This window comes from Chionomys nivalis, chromosome X, assembly GCF_950005125.1.
Source record: "Chionomys nivalis chromosome X, mChiNiv1.1, whole genome shotgun sequence".
NCBI lineage: Eukaryota > Metazoa > Chordata > Mammalia > Rodentia > Cricetidae > Chionomys > Chionomys nivalis.
In genome coordinates, this window is record NC_080112.1 from 15,673,166 (window position 1) to 15,687,577 (window position 14,412).

Below are 14,412 nucleotides of genomic sequence, written 5' to 3' on the forward strand. Positions count from 1 at the left end.
ATGATAATAAATTCTGGTGAACATACAAAGCAACAAGGAGACCATATATACTTTTTGATGGGAATGTAAATTAGTCCAACTATAATGGAAGGAACTATGGACCTTCCTCAAAATAATAGTATTGTAATATGACCCAGCTATAAAAATTCCTTGGTATATATTTCAAGGAATTTAAGTCAATATGTTACAAAGATACTTGTAGAGCAATTTTTATCACAGTACTATCTACAAGAGCCAATACTAGAACCACTCTAGATGCTCATCAACAAATGGATAGGGAAAGAAAAGTTCAGAATATACACAATAATGTTTTATTCAGCCCTACTTAAAGATGAGTGAAATTATGTTATTTGAAAGAAAATGGAAAATGGATGTAATTAGAGAAAGATATATCAAGAAAAACAGGCCAAACATGGGAGGACAACTTTGTTACACACACACACTCACACACACACACACACACACGTTTCAGGAGGCAGAGACATACAGAGAAAGAGGAAGTTGGAAATTGGACTCTGTGAGGAGAGGAATGAATCAAAAGGTTAGGGGAGAGGAAAACCAAAAAGGAAAGAAAATGTTACTAAGAAATATACTAGAATACTTAAAAGTTTTATTAATGATTGCACTAGCCAACTCTAATACCATATATTATATATGACCAACTTTTAAACTGTCATGATGTAGGAGGCTGCTTGTTCGTTTCCTGGCCACCAAGACTCCTGAAATAACCACACAGAAACTGTATTAATTAAATCACTGCTTGGCCAATCACTATATAAAATTCTTAGCAAGCTCTTACATATTAAATTAACCCATTCTATTATTTTATATTTTACCACGAGGCTCATGGCCTACCGGCAAGGTTTCAGCTAACACCTCACGTCTTTCCCCTCTAGCAGCTACATGGTGTCTCATGACTCCACATTCTTTCTCTCAGCATTCAACTGTCAGATGTTTTATTGGGATCATACTAGATAGCATTCAGGATCAAGTAAAGCACTTCTCAGTCAGGATGCCACACATAACAGAAACCTATTCACATGGAATAAGGAACAGAGCAATATGCCTGACACAAACTACTCACCTGACTAATCAATAAATATACCAACTCCATAAAATGGAAGGACTGGGTGGCAAATCACTACTCACATGAGCCAGAAAGCAACTCATGGATGTGACACCTGTCATTCATAAAAACTGTTGAATGATAAAATCCTTTCAAACTATGAGATGTAGATTAGTAAAGATACAGAAAAATAACTGTCCATTCTACCTACATTGCACATACCAAATATTAGCTGTTAACCATCAGTCATAAGTAAATTATAGGAAAGATTATTAATTACTCAAAGAAAAAATAATAAATACCTGCCTTGATTAATTACTTTAATACCTGACCATGGCCAGCTTTATAATCTAATGAGTTATAGGTTAATAGAAGATTACAGGAACTTAAAATAGATATACTTGATAAGTGCATTATCAGACATGTGGAGGGCATTCATAAGATTAATGATTGCACTAGCCAACTCTAATACCATATATTATATATGACTAACATGTAGTAAGAAGAAATATAACAAGATAAACCTCAGATATGTTCTTTGTGATATAATATCTATATATAAAAGGATCATCTCAGTCAGCAGTCTTGAATCTGTTCTAGATATAGAACTCAGAAGAAACTGCAACAGAGGTGCTCTGAAATGTTGGATCATCTGGGATATCTGTTCCCATTAAGGATTTATCAGAGTGTCAAATATTATTTTTATTATTATTATTATATTACTTTTAAAATTACCAATCTAAATTCCTACTCCCTCCCCTCTTCCCACTACCTCCACATACCCTCCCACCCTACCCCCTCCAATCCTAAGAGAGGGCAAGGCACCTTGCCCTGTGGAAAGTCCAAGGCCCTCCCTACCAAATCTAGGTTGAGCAAGGTATACATCTAAAGAGAATAGGATCACAAAAAGCCAGTATATGCAGTAGAGACAAATCCCAGTGCCACTGTCAACGGCCCCTCAGTCTGCCCCAACTGTCAACCACATTCAGAGGAACTAGTTTGATCCCATGCTTGTTCACACCCAGTCCAGTTGGAGTTGATGAGCTCCCATTAGCTCAGGCAAACTGTCTTAGTGAGTGAACTCATCATGGTTTTGATCACTATGCTCACAGTCTCACTCCTTCCACTCTTCAACTGGACCTTGGGAGCTCAGTCCAGTGTTTCCATGTGGGTCTCTGCCTCTGTTTCCATCTGTTGTTGGACAAAGGTTCTGTGGTAATATTTAAGATAATCATCAGTCTGACTACAGGGCAAGGCCAGTTCAGGCACCTTCACCTATGTTGGTTAGGGTCTTAGTTGGGGTCATCCTTGTGGAATCCTGGGAATTTTTCTAGAGCCTGGTTTCTTGCTAACCTCATAATGGCTCCCTCAATCAAGATATCTCTTTCCTTGTTCTCATATCTGTTCTTCCTCCATCTCAATTACCCCATTCCCACAAGTTCTTCTCAACTCTTTCCTTCTCCCCTTCTCCCCTTCCTTCTATCTCCTGCCCCCATGCTCCCAATTTTGTCAGGTGATCTTGTCTGTTTCCAATATCCAGGTGGGTCTATATATGTTTTTCTTTGGGTTCACTTTATTACTTAGCTTCACTAGGATCATGAACTATAGGCTCAATGCCCTATGTTTATGGCTAGTGTCCACTTATGAATGAGTACATACTATATTCATTCTGGGGGGTCTGGGTTACCTCACTCAGGATAGTGTTTTCTAATTCCATCCATTTGGATGCAAAATTTAAGATGTCATTGGGTTTTTTGTTGTTGTTGTTTTGTTTGTTTTAAACCGCTGCATAGTACTCTAATGTGGAAATGAGCCACACTTTCTTTATCCATTCTTCAGTTGAGGGGCATCTAGGTTGTTTCCAGGTTCTGATTATTACAAATAATGCTGATATGAACATAGTTGAACAAATGCTTTTGTAGTATGATTGAGCATCTTTTAGGTTTATTCCCAAGAGTGATATTGCTGGATCCTGAGGTAGGTTGATTCCCAATCATCTGAGAAAAAACCCAGAATAGCCAAAACAATTCTATATAATAAAGGAACTTCAGGAGACATTACCATCCCTGACATCAAGCTCTATTACAGAGATACAGTAATCAAAACAGCTTGGTATTGGCATAAAAACAGAGATGTTGATCAATGGAATCAAATTGAAGACCTGGATATTAAACCTAATTTTTCTTAAGCCAGAAAGAATGCATAGCCTCCCATCTCCTACGAAATCAAAAGCAAAACCTTTTCTCTAAAGTAACATGTATTACTTAAATTTTGAAGTCAAGATATTTTCAAAATAAATATATTGGCTTAATCTAGCAGCATTTATAATCAAATTCTTTTAGCAGCTATTGCTCCTTCCTCAACAGACAACCATTCGGAGACAATACAATAACAAACGACGGTATCCAGATTCTCTGTGTATTTTCCATCTTTACAAGGCGTTTTTAAAACTATATTTCTTTTATTTTTATTTTTTATTTTTTGTTTTTTTAATACATGGTTTTCCTGTGCTTCTTTGGCTATTCAGGAACTCACTCTATAGACCAGACTGGCCTTGAACTCATAGAAATCTGTCTGCTCTGCCTCCCAAGAGCTGGGATTAGAGGCATGTACCACCACACCTGACTTTTTAAGATCTTTATCATTTTTCTTTTCTCTCCCAAGCCTATGTATATTTTTAAACACACTGTAAACCATTCAGAGGTGCTTTTTTTGTCTGAATCTATCTTTATTGTGTCTCATTATCTTTTTTTGACCACATCAGCCTTTAGTTTGCTAATTGATATAGCTAGAATTAAAGCTGCTGCTTTGGCGACTGGAATCTCCCCACTCCTTGGTTTCCTTGGAGTCTAGCTTCAAATGGTGAAAGTATTGGTGGGAGTCACATTTTTGTCACAACTCTGTAGTTTCAAGTCCCATGCCACCACCAAGAAGTATGCTGCTGGCTGCTCATTAACACCATTTATGTGTTTGGGGGCAGGCCTCTTAAAAGAGTTGCCATGCAGTTTTTTGCTGCTAACACGGAGTCAGGAAACTGCTCTTGAAGAATCCATGCCTCTACTTGCCACCAGCAAACAGAGCCTACTGGAGTAAAGAAGGTTACCAAGAAGCTGCGCTCAATTCTGTTCTTATACATCTAGAATCCCTTTTTTAAGCTCTCTTTACATAGAAATCGTTGCCAAACGTTTTGGTGTCATTTGTACATGGAAGTTTCTGTCCCACTTGGCTCCTCAGCCATTTAGTCCCAAAGAAACTCAGAGTCTTAACACATTTATAAACTGTTTGGCCTATTATCTCAGGTTTATTATTCACTAGTTCTTACAACTTAAAATAACCCATAATTCTTGTCTATATTAGCCACTTGGCTTTGTACTTTTTCTCAGTGAAGCATTCTTATCTTGCTTCCCCTGCATCTGGTTGGCAATTGACTTTGCCTTTCCTCTTCCCAGAATTCTCTTATTCTGGTTGTCCTGCCTAAATTTTTGCCTGGCTACTGGCCAGTCAGCATTTATTAAACCAATAGGAGTGACAAATGTTTACAGTGTACAAGAGCATTTCCCACAGCAAGGAAACCCTGTCTCAAGAAACAACAAACAAACAAACAATTATCTGGTTTGTTTAAATTTTTTATACTAGAAAATGTAGACAGTGTTTTCACAGAAGTAAATGAATAGAGATTTCAAACATAATAAATGAAGGTGGTTGCATGGCTTTCCAATAACAGATATGTGAAGACTGAAAAACAATGTTACCCAGAAATGGCATATAAAATGCTCTTCAAGGGCCAACGAGGTGTCTTTACAGAGGAGACATGCAAGGTGGAGACAGACTAGCCATAACTTTTTCAGAGAAGAGAACATACCATTCCAACATTGAGAAATGGGGTCCGATGTGATCAAATAACCTGCATTTTATGGTTGCATTATAGATGAACAGGCCTCATATCTCTAGGGAAGGTGAAAAGGAGAGTAGCAGCCCTCAGATTCTTGGAAAACATGATATTCATCAAAGTACCTTACCGTGTGCAGTACAGTTAAAAGGCAAGTTCTGTATTTCCAGTCATAGACAATCAGAAATGACATAGCCCTATATTCATACAAATGGCCACAGAATGAGCATGAAATAAGTGCCAAACACCGATGACTATGCCAATAGTGCAAATAATCATAAGAAGCCTCACAAAAAAGCTAGAATCTGGGTCACACAGATATTCAGCATGTAAAAAGGATGATTCTCAGGCAACTATGTATGATGACCAGTTAGACGCAGCAACAAGAAGCATAAACTTAGAAAACAAAACACACAAGTTAAAAGAAATCTGAAGTGTCTGATTACTGCATAGATCTACTTCCACCTATAATACTAAAATGGAGGAAATTTCCAAGGGGCCAAACATTAAAATCAAAAGTAAAAAACTATGATGTGGAGACATGAGTATATTAGAATCTAAGAAATCCTGAGGTTAAATGTGACTTATGGACACTGTTATTGAATCAACTTGGAGGAACTCAAAGCTGCATTTGATGCATTACATAGACAAATGCTAAATATAAATCATTCAGTTGAGAACATAAAGAATATAGCTGTAATACTAAATGCAAGCTCATTTGCATTGGGCAAAGATATTGAACTATAGGAACGGTGAGATGCCTCAACAGAACCCGAAAATCCTATACATGCACACGTACACATGTACACACACAGAGCTACACCCACATGCTGCATGTGTATACAGGTACACAAACATGCCCAAACACAAATAATGAGCCTTAAAAAAAAAGAAATAAAAGGTTATTCCACTAAGCCAAATCTCTTGGGTATACATACCATTTGCAGGCTAATGGTATACATGGAACTCTCTGACCTGGGTTAAGATTGGTTAGGATAATGTGACCACCACAACTCAGCGTCATCTAAAAGAATCAGATTTTCTTCCTGGCAGTTATATTTGGATTCCACTTGCTTAAGATTTGCACCTTCAGTCTCTGCAATGCATCAGGTAAGAAAATGAATGTGCGATTCTTCTTGCTAGCTACAGAGCTGTTTCCTGCTCTCAGGAATCCTGCAGTGGGTGGAGTGAGAAAGACTGGGCCTGCTCTGAGTTATTCCATGTAGTACAAAACTCCAGGTATCAGGCTGTGCCTATCTTTGAATTACTTTAATTTAAAAGCAACAGTTAGACCTAAGTTGCTCCTTTTAGAATATAACTGCAGACACAATGACCCTACTATTGTACTTACACAAGTAAACAGCTACTATCTGTCAGCACACTGGAAGACACACATTGATAAAAAATGAATAAGACACCTGTAAATATACAAATCTCATAAGCACATGAGCGTATCTGGTACACCAGATTGAACCCTCTCACCTGGGACTATACATGAAGGGTCACCTTAAGACTGAGATGCTAGAGGCTCATGGAACTATCACCTCATCCCAACTGGCATTCAGAATCGCAACAGGCAACATCCTTTGCCTCTGTCACTAAGCTCCAGGTCCACAGCAGGACCTACTTGTGGGACACAATCCTCTTGAAACTGACACTCAAAAATTCCTGCTAAGAAGTCCTGCATTTAAACTCTGAACCTTGACTAACTCTGCAACAGAAGTTAGCAGAATGGAGGAGGTTCCCTACAGAGACTTTCTGCCTCTGATTTTATAACAGCATCTCTGAATGACAGCTTCTTTGAACTCTGCAGCCCCTTTAACCTTTTCTTAGGAATTCTTTTCTTAGCCATTCTACTACACACACACGCACACAGAAACGCTACAACATGATATGTAATGTGAAAATTGTGACTTTGAAGTTCATATGGTAATTGAGATTGAAATAAAAGAACCTGCAATTGTGGTCACTTTTATTACATCAAAACAGGAATATTTAGTGATTTGCAGCCAACAAATCTGATCTATCTTATGAATTAACTGTGGTTCAGTAAATTCAGACATGTTGAGGAGGCACAAATTTCTCCACCACTGTAACTGACACAGTGCTCTCACAACACTGAAAAGTCAGTATAAGTCAATCAGGGGTAACTGCCAAAGCAGAGAGCACTTCAGTGGAATCAGGGGAACGGTGGGAGTACTCCCCTGAACTGCTATCCTTGACAGTTACCAAACTATGTGTTCTCCACTACTGACTCGAGTCCAGCCTCCACCCCAAAAGCTTCACTTCACTCAACTGATGGGGAACCTCTGTCAGCCAATAATCTTTAAGAGGCTGGATCAGGTTACGGCGTGACCTTTTTATTACCCAGAGAAAACCACCAACCTGTCCAGGGCTTACTCTCTCTCTCTCTCTCTCTCTCTCTCTCTCTCTCTCTCTCTCTCTCTCTCTCTCTCTCTTTCTCTTTCCCACACTACAAAGCTGAGGTTGGACTTCTTGCTCCTGTTTCAGGAGTTTGCCCCTAATAATAACAAAAATATAATTAAAATATTTTGGAGTTAGCCTGGGATTCTTTGACCTGTGTCCTCACCCCATCAATACTCAACCTCTCCAAAGGAAGCCCTGAAACAGCATACCACTCACCCTATCGGGAGCTTCCTATGGATGACTGTGTGGGAATGGAAACATCTCAATCTTCCCTCTTGCTTCAATTCCTTTCTGGCATACTGGCCTTGCTTCCATATATCTCTAGACTAGAAATACTCCATGCTGACCCAGTCCACCTCCCTCACAAAAAGCTTCCATTACTATGGGTTTTAGACACCATATAGAAGGGGAAATGGTACAAAGTTGGGCCTAACTTGGGGCCTCCCACAGCATCTTCATGGACACGCTGGAATAGGGCCCCATATTACTGTGTGGTAAGGAAACTTCCAACTTCTTTTCCAAGTTGTTGCCCTCAAGACTGGGTATACCAACACCACCCCAATACCAAAGTAACTCTTGAACAGAAAGCCTCCCTTATTCTTCTGACACAATGCAAAATGGAAGGAAACAAAAATTGGGAGTAAAGATTTGGTCTGAAGTCTACCTGTGTCTCTTCTGAAGCAACCTGGGCTACCCTATTCCTATGTGTGGGGGACCCTCCCATTCCTCCTTCCAAGTCTTCTTAGTAAAGACTAAGACTCCTCCCCTGCTTATGCAAGTCCAGTTCCTCATTAAAAGCCTTGAAATGACACTCAAGCAATGACAGAAGTCCCAGAGTCTTGGATCTTTGGTTCATTACTACTAGGGCAGATGGAATGAGAGCTTCCTGTGTCTATGGATACATAGAACTCAGTTTCATATTTCTCAATGCTGAGACAAGTCTCTTCTTTGGAAAAGCCTCATGAGATTGAAACTAGAGAAATAAACAGTACATTTCTTGCCACAAGTGCCTCTCGGTGCCAGCAGCTATCGGTGGCCAGACCAGAACCACTCTCTTCATAGAGAAATGTAGTATGAGCGGCGGGCTGCATTCCTGGCGCCCGGCTGGCCACATGGCAAGCTTTACCCAAAACAATTATACGGAAACTGTATTCTTTTAAATTAAACATTGCTTGGCCCATTAGTTTTAACCTCTTATTGGCTAGCTCTTACATATTGATTTAACTCATTTCTAATATTCTGTGTAGCACCACAAGCTGGCTTACCAGGAAAGATCTTAATCTGCGTCTGTCTGGAGTGGGAGAATCATGGCGACTGCCTGACTCAGCTTCTTTCTCCCAGCATTCTGTTCTGTCTACTCTGCCTACCTAATTTTCTGTCCTATTAAAGGGCCAAGTCAGTTTCTTTATTTAACCAATAAAATCAACAGATAGACAAACGACCCACCTCCATCATTTCCCCTTTTTCTGTTTAAACAAAAAAGAAAGGCATTCACTTTAAAACAGTAAAATTACATATAACAAAACAGTTATAAAGCAAGAATTACAATTACAATATTTATATCTACTTTATCTTTATCACAACAAAGGAAAACAACTATAACTATCTATCTATTTTTCAACTGTATCAAAGACTCCAGAAGGATATAATATTACGTAAGTAAACAAGTAAGAAACTTCCAAAACTCTAGAAGTGACAGAGACATCTCGCTGCCTGGATAGTCACCCAAAGTTCTTTTGTACCGCTGGGGCATCCATCTTTGGCCTTCAGGCCCATAGTATCCAGACACATTTCCATGAAGCAGGAAATTTCAAAGACAGTTCACTCACTATCTGCTCTTGCAGACTCCTTCATGAATCAGGAACTCCAAAAGACCATCTCACCTTTAGGCAAGTTTAGCAGTCCTCTCTCTGAGGGGTCTTTGTTTTCAGTTTATGCAACAGTCTAGGCAAGAGCAGTTTCTTGCCCAAATGGCTAACCAACTCCATAAGGAGCCTCTTCGATGCCCATCTTCCTCTTGAAGTAGATTGGTGCTGCCAGGAGCAGACATGTCTCATTGTCATGAAAAGCCCTAAGTTATTAAAACATTAAATATCATATTCTGCAGTCTTTGAAAGATATGAAGAATGCCTATCTAACAGAAATATATCTCTATATATCTAGAAAATCTAACATGACTACAAGCTTTATTATTATCGATGATTATCCATTAGCAACCTATATTTCCTAATTATACATTACATTTTTAAATGAACTACACAATCACAATACCTTAATCAAGAGCAGAAATACATATAACAAAACTGACCTTAATATCCATACCAATGTAAATTATTTATACCTATATCATATCCCCCTTTAAATATAAAAGAACATTTATAAACAATATTTAGGAATATGGGCGCAGTTTTTTCTCTCCAAACTGCTTCCATCAGAGAAACCCCTCATCTTTCCCTCAATATTTTCCCAATCCTTTCTCTGGGCTTTTCCTTACTCCTAACACTAACACAGGCTGTGATTCCCTCTTCAGTGATCCCAGTCACTTCACAAAATGCCTCTGTTCTACATGGCAATTGGAAAACAAATGGTAGGAGATACATCCTGGGGTGTAGAGAGTTCTGTCTCGGAAATATGCTAATATCCTTATTTCTCTTGGTGAAAGGACACTTTTTGCTCTTCCTTCAGAGTTTTTTCCCCATATACAAGTCTGCCACTCATCCATTCTATATCCAAGCCTATCCACCTCAAAACAAACATCACCCCTTAACATAGAAGACAAGTCACAAGCAGGAAACTCTATAACTTCCTGTCTGCTATTGCAGAGTCAGGAGGAATTGTGGTACCTATTTCTGTATAGGAAAGTTACCATTGCTCCACCTGGAACTTCTCCTGCTATTTTCCAAAGATGAGACTCCTCATCTCCTACCCATCTTATTCTAGTTGGCTCACAAAAGCCTCCTCTCTCTCAAACTCTGCACAACAAACCTACGAAATAGTGAGAGTTATGATTCTGCCTGGAACCCACGGGGGAGAATCCACTGGAGTGGCTATACTATCAGCCATATGGTCGTGTGTAGAGGGAGAGATTCCAATCAGCCTCCGTTGAACTCCTGCTTATGTTTTCCAAGACTAACACTAGGACTGCTTCTTTGATGACAGGAATTGAAAGTCTCAGTTCCCTAAGATAAAGCTTAGCAAATTGCAGAGATGGGGTACCAGGCTTGGAGCCTCAAAGAAAAAACTGCCCAGAAAGAATGGTATATCTGCAATGGTATGGTCTCTCAGTCATGAGTTTCTTCCACTGATATTCATCTAGGCTAAGGGGACTTCCATCTGCTGATCTGAAACCACATCCCTCACAATATTCAGATAGAAGTCTGAGTAAATCAAATCTGGCACAGTGAAACTTCTAGGGCCTGGCAACCAGAACTTGTATTTCAGGTATGGTATTTCTTCTCATGTGAGAAGATGCTTTACTCTTCCTTCTATTTACTTACATGATGCCTGAGATTCACCCTTCTGTCAGCAAAAGCTCAGCCTTCTCATATGAAATGTCACCTCACTAAGACCCCCAACATGAAAGGCAGGATACACAATATTCAAGTCTCTTCTTGAATCCTTAAAAGAATGCCTGTTAGGAAAAGGCATGGCTAGGAATTTTCCCTTTCTGTGTGGCATAGAAACAATCTTAGTTTATAACCCTGGCTTTGTTCCTGACACTTCCTGAACTTTCTCTTCCTAGACCTGAAAACACTGGATTCTTGGATGATCAGTGTGTCCAACTTATATTATTTATAAGAGCATAGGTAAGGGTTTACCTACAAGAATGTGGACAACTTAGGGAACACTATAACATTAAAGAAAAATCTGCCCTTAGACAACAACTACCCAATTCTATATCTTTGAAGAGGAGATGGCCCTACACACTCTCTTAAATCACTTACAAATTATGTCATGAAGTATTTGTGAGCCCCTTCCCCTTTGTCATGAAATGTTACTGGATCCAAACTTTTGAGAACCTCATCCCCTTCATTCTAACGGCTCTGATTTCAAGACAGAGGTTAAGGGTCACATCATGCTAGAAGGACAGGGGTCTGCAAAATTCTATCCTTTCACAGACAGGGAAAGGAGTAATTGTGGGGCTAGGAGCATGGAAAACATGCAGTCATTTAAACAGATGCATTCTGGTACACTAAAAATAGAATCTGCTAATTTCACCCTTCTGGTTTTTAGTCTTCTGTTTATCTTCCTGTTCCCTGAACCAACATGGCCATGAAATACTGGCAAGTCTATAAATTGATACATTCAAGCTGCATATGTTATCAGATGAAGCAGTGTACAAGGGATGGCTCTAAGGACAAAGAAGAATTTCCAAGGAATGTATACAGATGTTTATATATTTAGTATAAAGTTCTTATCTAAGCTGATACATAACTGTGTTTAATAATCCACTTTCTTCCCCTCTCAACCCAGGTGCTTTATGCACCATTCTCTGTGCTTCCATGCACCTCGTGAGTTCTCTTCTCAGCGTGCTTTTCATTTCTGAGCTGTCGCTGAGAATTTACCTGTTCATCTACTCCATTTAACTATGGGGTTTGTGGATGCAAAGGCCATGCTCTGTCTCCCATGATAGCCACAGTTTCTGCAAGGTACTCACAGCATAGTGTGCACTGTCAATATTTGGCCGTTAAATCACTTGACATCTTGTTGCCTTTGAATTGTTAAATCAATGACATAATTATTTTAACCATATTTTTCTGAACTCAAAGGTCACATAAAAGATAATGATTTCAGTGTTATAAATACAGAAAGTAGTTATGGCAACCTCTTCCATCAAGTCATATAATACTTTTACTAGGAATAATTAGCATCAACTATTATCTGACCCAGGAATCCCATTTTTCACTATATTTATCAAGTACTTAGGAAAATAACTTTACAAACCCAGTAAAGCTGTGGGATGAAGAGCATATGAGAGAAAAATGTTGATAGCCTGAAGGAAATAAAAACCCTTACATTTAGTTTTCTTGTTTCCCATAAATTACTTTAGTAGTAAAATTTTTAAGAATGTGAGTAGAAAATAGAACTCTAAATCTCAAAGACTGATAGGGTATATTTCTATTCAGGACTTAATAGAAACATAGACATGACCACATAGCATAAATGCCCACATGACTTCAGTATTGCACAGCTGTCTAGCTGGAAACAAGTTCTCTTGATAGTCTAGCATTTCCAACACCAGATTATACAACCACAGATCTACAGCACATGAAAGGACTTGAAAATTCATCTTGTCTTGTCACCTGTCCCACCTTAGACATACTACATCTTAGAAAGTTCTTTATAGAACATACAATGTTTCCCCATGAAGCTATTTACTCTGTTTTATTTCTGTCATGGGACCATAATGAGTTTATCAAACAACTGTCTGTAAATCCTTTATTTTTAATATTAAAAATAGTATATATGAAACTGGTGACTTTTTCTTTGATCATTATTGTTACATGCATATTATATATTCATTCACAATATAAATGACTGCTACCTGCTGAAAAAAAATAGTATATATGTATATCTATGTCACTGATGTAAAGGCACTCAGAGAGGCCAAAAGAGGCTCTTGAGGCCCCTGAAGCTGGAGATACAGACAGTTGTGAAAGGTCTGTTTTACAGACTAGGGAGCAATTCCAGGTCCTCTGGGAGGGGAGTGGATGCTCTTAACTGCTAAGATATCTCTCCAGCCCCCACATCTCCTTTATTGGTTTGCTTATGAGGTAATACACACACACACACACACACACACACACACACACACACAAAAGCATACTTGCAGAAACCGGAACACAACCTGTGAAAGTGGGTTCTCTGTCTCTATGACGTGAGTCCCAAGGATCAAATTCAGATCAACCGTCTTGATAACAAGTGCCTCTATCCACTGAACCATCTCACAAGCCCCAACCCTTGATTTGTGACTTTCACAAATAAGCTGCCACATTATTCTCAAATTTTTCTCAACCAAAATAAATATCAGAATCTTTCAAGGTTTCCTTAAAAAATGAGTTTCTAAATCTTTGCTCTCCATTATATTAGTCACTTACCTCATGCAATTATTTATATTAAAAGCAAGTATTCTCCTTTTTAGTTAAACTAACATAATTTGATGTGCCAATAGCCTCTGGTAGTGAATAATTAATTATTGCAAAAATGTGCTGTTGGCCAATGCTGGTCTAGACCTTTCTTCATTCTGGTCTTTCCCTGTAGAAACAATGTTTTCCTTTGAAATTTTGTCAGAGATGATTAATATCTATTTCAAGCAGAGTTATTTCAAGTTAAAGGACTCACTCCCAAGGTTTCATATAAGAAGTCAGGTGTTTTTTGTGCAATATGATCATCTAGAAATTCGATTCCTGATTCTAGGTCTGAGATGTTTGTCTTGCAGTGTTGTCGCAGAGTCCAAAACCACAGATTCTACAGTCTGAAATATTTTAAAAACTTTGTGATACATATCACATATTACTATGATATTCATTCTCTCCCAATTTTTCCCTTTCTGTCTCCCCCCTTCTTTTATTAGACAGTAATTTACTAAGATGTTTTTTTTTTTTCTTGAACGCAGGCAGATTCTATCCTGACATTAAACACAGAGTTTAATATTTTTGAAAAGGCTGCAGCATCAGACTCTGGGAACAAACAGATATGTAAACTTCTTTGTTTTCTAGTCCAGTAGCCTGCATCTACAAACCACAGCTACTGATATCACCACATCCCCTGATATGGATCCAGGTACTAACCTTGATACTCCACTGGGATCTCTTGCTGTCCTGCAATGCTCTAGACCTCTGGGGACTCATGCCAAGCCAGAATGTTCTACATCTGTATATGTGGCCTGGATGGTCACACAATCTACTCAGCATGCACAGGGCCTGCAGCCCTCATTCAATGCCTAGCACATCTCCCCTGTTTATGCTTCATGGCTCCATCAGACGCAATCCATAGAACACAGAGTCAGAGAAAGAAATTCAATTTGGCA